The sequence below is a fragment of the Aegilops tauschii genome, chromosome 2, assembly GCF_002575655.3.
Source record: "Aegilops tauschii subsp. strangulata cultivar AL8/78 chromosome 2, Aet v6.0, whole genome shotgun sequence".
Classification (NCBI taxonomy): Eukaryota; Viridiplantae; Streptophyta; class Magnoliopsida; order Poales; family Poaceae; genus Aegilops; species Aegilops tauschii.
This window is the reverse complement of record NC_053036.3, coordinates 617,778,877-617,786,807: the sequence shown is the minus strand read 5'-3', so window position 1 is coordinate 617,786,807 and position 7,931 is coordinate 617,778,877.

The following is a 7,931-nucleotide window of genomic DNA, read 5'->3' as shown; positions in this document are numbered from 1 at the left end:
AAACGTTATAAGAGTTTCTGTCCAGGGACTCATCTGCAATGGAATAGAAAAGATCCAGGGACTTAACTGAGAAAACAGAAAACGCTTCGGAAAGAAACGCGCCAGCTCAAAAGGAAAACGTATTTGCCCGAAGGCGCCAACAGAAAACGTTTCGAGGGAGAAGAGAATAGAGGCTGACAGGGGGGGTCCACATGTCAGGTTTAAAAAGTTCGCCGGCACCCGAAGACTGCGGTGGTCGCCGGCGTCGAACCACGGCGAGACAGAGAGATCGGAGTGTACCAAGAGCTTCAGCGTGTCCTTCCGCGTCGGTGGGTGGTGGACTTGGGCGTCGGGGAGCACCACGTCGACGGCGACACTTTCTCTGGCGGACGGTGGCTCGGGCGATGGTGGGGAACTCCGGTGGTGTGCTGCAAACCTCGAATTGAAGCGCGGGTCAGAAGGAGGGATGCACTAGAGAGTTACTGGCAAGAGATGGGAGGCAGAGGTGCACGCACGGGAGCGAATCGAGCTGGATCCCGTGGCGGGTCGCGGCGGCCGGAGTTGAGGAAGGAGCCTTCCTCGGGGCTCTCCCAGTGGCTAGGCAGGGTCTTGGTGGAGTGTAGAGGTGGTGTGGGTACTGGCTGGAGCTCGGGGCCTCTATTTATAGGCGGCTCGAGGGGGTGGCCGTGAACGGAGAATCTCCGGCAAGCAATTACGGCGAGGCAGTGGATTGGCAGGGGTATTAGGTGGCCAGGCAGCATCAGTGAGGTGTACTGGTGCTGTTCCCCTGCTAATCTTGGTTGGTCTTGGCGTAATGGCGCCGGTCCACGGTGGGGTGGCCGCACGGGCACGACGGCGGCAGAGAGAGCGCTCCGTGCCCCGCGGTTCACGACGAGGGTGGCAGCACGCACTGGGGAGTGGAAGGCCACGCGGCGATCTCTGGTGGCTTGGGCGGCGCTGGGTGGCGCCGTCTGCGCCGCGCCTCTCTCTGGCGGCCGCAAAGCCGCCGCTGGCGTCGGTCACGGGGCGGCGCACCTCCTTCTGCTCGTCGCTGACGTCCGCAAGGTTCCAGGGGATCGTGCGGCGCAGGAACAAGGGGGAGGGGACGGGGAGCAAGGCGCCAACGCGGCACTGTCGAGATCGACAACAGGTTCTGAAGAAAATGACAGTAGATCACTGAACTGCATTTCTGAATCTCTGAACTTGACATTGACAATGCTCTGCAGGTGTTCGACAGAATGATTTGGCATGAAGAAATTTTTCCTGGGGCTGGGACTTGGTGAGGTGACCTCTCAATGCACCCAGAGGTTGCCTGATTTTTCCCAGAATTTTTGGAGAAGGATTTGAATGAATTTCATCAAATTTGGCAAATCTGGTCCAAACTTGCAGCAAGTATAGTTTGAAAATTTTGAACTGAAGACCAGTGGATCTTCAGGGATCTTGGTTGAGGGTTCAAAGGACTAGGAAGGGAAAAAGGTTTGGGGGCAAAAACCAAAGCAGAAAGAGTAGTTCCTTTGTAAACCTCCAAGGGCTAGAATAGAAGACAGAAATTGTTTTGATAAGATTTAAATGGAAAATAAAAATATGGAGAGGTCCAACTTGCTGGATTTGAAGTAAATCATGATCCAAAGATAAGGAAAGGTTTAGGAGAGTGGATTTGCACTAAGGCCATGGTAAGAGAGAATGTTGAAAGGGGCAAGGAATCATTTCAAAAGCCATAGGGCATTTTCAAAGGAATTTCCAAAAGGCATTTTTCCCAAGTGAAAAGTATTTTGGCTTGAGTCCAAAATAAAGAGCAAGAACCTCCAAGACCATAAACAAGTCTTGGGTGAATCCAAATAAAACTCTTGCCATAAAAAAATATTTTGAAAGGGAGGGTTCTTTTGAAGAAAAATTTTAAATCACCTCCCTCAAGTCAAGTAAAAATTTTGAAAAATCCAAATGAAATTTTGGGTGTCACAACACCTACCCCCTTAGGAAAAATCTCGTCCTCGAGATTTCAGCTGATCCTCGAATAGATATGGATATTCTGCCTGAAGAAAATCTTCCCTTTCCCATGTGGCTTCGTCCTCAGTGTGATTGCTCCACTGAACTCTGAAAAATTTTGTCGTTTTCTGACGGGTCCTCCGTTCAGACTCTTCCTGTATCTTTACTGGCCTCTCTCTGTAGGTGAGATCTGGTTGTACATCAATGCCCTCATGAGATACATGCTTCTCCGGGTTACTCACACATTTTCTCAATTGTGAGACGTGGAATACGTCATGGACGTCTGACAGCTCCTTGGGTAAGTCTAGTTTGTAGGCCACTGTGCCTCTTCGTGCCTCTATACAAAATGGTCCGATAAATCTTGGGGCTAGCTTCCCCTTAATTTTGAACCGTTGCAGGCCCCTCATAGGAGACACTCGTAGGTATACGGAATCACCGGGTTCAAAGCTGACCTCACGATGCTTCTGATCATAGTAGCTCTTTTGTCGGCTCTGCGCTGTGTTGAGTCTGTCCCTGATCTGCTTAACTTTCTCCTCGGCCTCTTTAAGCATGTCTGGGCCGAAGATACGGCTGTCACCTGTTTCTGACCAATTCAGTGGGGTACGACACCTCCGTCCGTACAATGCTTCAAAGGGTGCCATTTGCAAGCTGGTTTGGTAACTGTTGTTGTAAGCAAACTCGGCATACGGCAAACTCTCTTCCCAACTGGATCCATAGGTGAGCACACAGGCTCTTAGCATATCCTCTAGAATTTGGTTCCCACGTTCCGTTTGTCCATCAGTCTGAGGATGGTATGCTGTACTGAAAGCTAGTTGCGTGCCCAGAGCTTGTTGCAGGTGATCCCAAAATTTGGAGACAAATTGTGTGCCTCGGTCGGATATTATAGTCTTTGGGACTCCATGCAAACAAACTATACGGGAGAGATAAAGCTTGGCCAGCCTTTGTGTGGAGTAGGTAGTCTTCACGGGAATGAAATGAGCAACCTTGGTTAGTCGGTCTGTGATGACCCATATGGCGTCATTTCCACGTTGTGATCGTGGTAGTCCGACGATGAAGTCCATTCCTATCTCATCCCATTTCCACTCTGGTATCCTGTTTGGCTAGAGTAGCCCTGCTGGCTTCTGATGCTCGGCCTTGATGCGCTGACATGAATCGCAACAAGCAATAAATGCGGCTATATCCCTTTTCATACCGTGCCACCAAAATCTTTCCTGAATGTCTTTGTACATTTTGGTTCCTCCAGGATGGATCGAGTACGGAGCGGTGTGGCTTTCGGTTAGGATTTGTTGCTTGAGTTGCTCAATGTTAGGTACGCAAAGTCTGTCTCTGTACCATAATATTCCTTCACTGTCTGTGACGAACTCTGAAGCCTTACCAAGGTTCATTTTCTTCTTTATACCTTCGATGCTGGGATGTCCCTGTTGAGCCTTCTTAATTTGTTCCACTAGGGGGGGTTGTATTTCCAGATTTGATATGGTGCCCTCAGAGACTAACACCATGTTGAGCCTAGTGAACTCTTGCTGAAACTCAGGCCTCAAGTTTTGCGGACCGTCGTTGTCTGGGCTGGGGTTTCGACTAAGGGCATCAGCCACTACATTTGCTTTCCCTGGATGGTAGTGAATGCCGACATCATAGTCCTTGACCAATTCCAACCAGCGTCGTTGGCGTAAATTTAGATCTGGCTGTGTGAAAATATATTTGAGGCTCTTATGGTCCGTATATACTTCACAGCGATTTCCCAACAAAAAGTGCCTCCACTCCTTGAGTGCATGTATGACTGCTGCTAGCTCCAAGTCATGTGTTGGGTAATTTTCCTCATGTTTTCGCAGCTGCCTGGAGGCATACGCGACAACTTTGCCATCCTGCATTAGTACACATCCGAGGCCTTTTCAGGACGCGTCACAATATACTTCAAAACCTTTTCGGGACGCGTCACAATATACTTCAAAACTCTTGTGTATGTCTGGCACGGTTAATACCGGTGCGGTTGTTAGCTTCTTCTTAAGCTCTTGGAAGCTTCTCTCGCATGCTTCCGTCCATACAAATTTCTTGTCTTTCTTGAGCAACTGTGTTATAGGTTTTGCCACAGTGGAGAATCCTTCAATAAATCTTCTGTAATATCCGGCCATTCCCAGGAAACTCCGCACATCTGTCATGTTGGCGGGTGGCTTCCAGTCAAGTATGGCTTTGACCTTCTCTGGGTCTACAGCCACGCCTTCTTGGTTTAATATGTGGCCTAGGAAACCAACTTGCCTTAGCCAAAACTCACACTTGCTAAATTTGGCGTACAACTGATGTTTCCTTAATTCTCCCAAAACAATTCTGAGATGCTCAGCATGCTCTTCTGGTGTCCTTGAATATACCAGAATATCGTCGATGAACACCACAACAAATTTGTCCATGAATTTCATGAACACTTTGTTCATGAGGTGGACGAAATATGCGGGGGCGTTTGTTAGACCAAAAGGCATCACTGTGAACTCATATAATCCGTATCTGGAGGTGAATGCTGTTTTAGGGATATCTTCTGTCCGTACTTTCAATTGATGATATCCCGATCTCAAATCAATTTTTGAGAACACCTTGGCTTGTGCGAGCTGGTCAAACAAATCATTTATCCGTGGCATCAGATATTTGTTTTTGATGGTGACCATATTGAGAGCTCGATAGTCTATACACAGTCTTAGTGTCCCATCCTTTTTCTTGGCGAACAACACTGGCAAACCCCATGGTGAGGAGCTGGCTCGAATAAATCCTTTGTCCAATAATTCCTTTATCTGCTTCTTCAACTCCACCAATTCTGAGGGTGCCATTCTATAAGGTTTCTTATAGATGGGAGCGGTGCCAGGTGCTAGTTCGATGCTGAATTCTATCTCTCTGTCTGGTGGCATGCCTGGCAGTTCTTCAGGAAATACATCAGGAAACTCGCATACCACTGGAACTTTTCTTAGTTCTGAAATGTCCACTTTGTTCAGTTTTGGTTGCCGTGACCGTGGCCTTTCTTGAGCTGTAACCTTTATTGTCTTGCCATGATGGTGAGTGAGAATCACGGTCCGATTGAAACAGTCAATGAATCCTTTGTTGGTGGTCAACCAGTCCATCCCTAAAATGACATCCAGTCCTTTATTTTCCAACACGATGAGATTTGCTTGGAACTGTAGTCCTTCGAACTCAATGATTACTCCTTGGCAGTAACTCTGAGCGATTTGCTTATTTCCGGGGGACTTGATGATCATAGATTTTTCCAAGGGGAGTATCGGAAAACCATGTTGCAAAACAAAATTCTTCGAAACGAACGAATGGGAAGCTCCAGAATCAAACAAAACCGTGGCAGGTACTGTGTTGACAGGGAACGTACCGAGCATGATGTCTGGGGCATTCTGCGCTTCTTCCCTGGTCACATGGTTCAGGTGACCCTTCCTGTGGTTGTTGTTGGGATTGAAATTGTTGCGCTTGGGGGCTGGATTATTCCCACCATTGTTTGGCTTGGGGGCCGAGTTCCTCGGCTTTGGGCATTGTTTAGCATAGTGCCCTTCTTCACCACAGGCATAGCAGGTGACCCCTGGACGGTACGTGAACTCCTTGTCCCTGGCATGAAACTGTCTGACGGTCCTTAGATCAGTAGTCGTGGATTTCCTTGCTTCTGTCCTTGGAACCTCAGTCTTGCTTCGGTTGTTGCGAGCAAGAGTCGTCTTGTCCCTCTTTCGCTTACGGAGATCTTCCAGACTACGGCGCTCATTCTCCAAGGTAATGGCCTTGTCAACCAGAGTTTTAAAATCCGGGAAAGTGTGTACAACCAGTTGGCATTTTAGTGCCGGTGCCAGGCCGTCCAGGAATTTTTCCATCTTCTTGTTCTCTGTCATGTGCTCGTCGTAGGCATAACGAGATAGCTGGGTAAACTGACCGTTGTATTCTGTCACTAACATGCCTCTTTGCTTGAGATCGTCAAACTCTTTCTTCTTGATTTTTATGATGCTCCTGGGGATGTGTGCCCCACGAAAGCCTTCCTTGAATTCTTCCCAGGTGATGTTGTGTTCACTGGGATGCATGTGTAAGAAGTTCTCCCACCATGCTGCAGTTGCTCCAGTAAGGTAGTGTGGTGCATAAAGCACCTTCTCATTATCTGAGCACTGAGCAATAATCAGCTTCCTCTCGATATCACGAAGCCAGTCATCGGCTTCCAGCGGCCTATCAGTGTGAGCAAAAGTTGAAGGGCGAGTCTTCTGTAACTCAGATAACTTGGAATGTGGTTGATAGGGTTCACGGTGGTTTCCCATATTGATGACGTGATTCATCATCTCTTGGTGCTGTTGCTGGCTTTGTTCGAAGAGACGGCATACTTGAGACAAGGCTGCTTCGCTGTCTTGTTGACTGGACTGTCCCTGAGTGAAGTTGTTGCTAGTCTGTGTCCCATAAACTTCTTCTGGCTGATTGGGCAGGGAGCGAGTCCACGGGCGAGACATATTTCCAGTCTGGGGTATTATTTTGCAAAACCCATGAGAAGAACTGTGTGACACAAGGAAAATCTTGCAAAGGCAACAATTTAAAAGACCTCAAGGTTTTCAAGAAAACATAAACGATTTCGCACGGAGAAGGACCGCTTAGCATATATCTTACACGCGAAAAGCAAACACACGATACAGCACTCAGGATGTGCGTACACAATCCTGACATGTTATTTAGACTAGCATATTCCTCCGGAAAGCAGCAAACACACTAATACAAACTAGCGTACAGATAAAACACACCATACAAGCAGACATAACGCGCGACTACTCGGCGCTCTCAGTCGGAGATGGTGACGATGTCCTTTCCCTTGCCGAGGGCAAGACTCAGCGGTGCAGGAGATTCAACCTCCACCTCCTCTCTAGCTGGCTCCTGGCGCGTAACACTGCGCTGCGATGATGGCGCGGGGGCGACAGGTGGTAGTGCGGGTGCGGCAGGCGGTGCAGCTCTGACTGGAGTAGGAGCGATGACCCTGTCGAACTCCTCAGTGGTAGGCAGACGGCGAGCAGTGGCCAAAACGGCCGGTGCATAAGAGGCTGAAGATGAGACGAATGTCAGAGGCGGTGCTGTGAGGAGAAGCTCCTTCCTGCTGGCAGGACCGCCCCGGACTAAGTCCATGCGGGCAGCCACAAGATCATCTACGAGGTTGTCGAAGGATTCCTCCAGAGCCTTGAGGTACTCCACGACCATCTCGATGGCTTCATCTCGCTCTCCCCGATGGCAGGCAAATGCATAGTGACAGGTATATGGCACATGGCATGGGAGGTAGCGGTAGCGACGAGTCTTCATCATAGGAAGGATGTCCCGAAGACAAGCTATCGCCTCACGGGCAGCCATCTGCATGGCATGCCTCTCCGTAGGCATGGCCCTTCCCACAAAACGGAAGTGGCGAGATGCAGAACGTCCTCCCTTGAATTGCACCACAGCTTGGTGCATAGACACGTCGTCACTGAGCTTGTGCTGGTAAAGCGTGAACTCCGGACGAGTCGCTGGCCCGATCGCGAGCTTGGTGATGGAGACGAGGAGTTTGACAAACCCCTCGGGCACGTTCGTGAACACTCGAGTCTCGCAGTTGCTGCCAGCCATCTACAAAAGTAGGAAAAAATTCTGAGTAGTCATGTCATAAATTTATGATGACCAACAGAAAATAGCTACAATTGCAAAATGCTGAAAAAGCACAAAAGACGCTAATAACCGATTAGCGATCGCACCTAGTGGCTTCCTACAGTCAGCCTGGCTCTGATACCAAGCTTGTCAAGACCGGTTTTTCAATAAAATATTTATTGAGAGACCAATCCCTTTTACGGACCAGTAAAGAAGAATTCCTTCTCACTGGTAGACAATATCTTGGTCACAGAAGAAAAATTACCAGGAGTACTGAATATAATACAAGGTTGAGCGGAGACTGCTCAACAATTTATTACATGAACGCCGATAAAACATAACGGCGGATAGGGTGG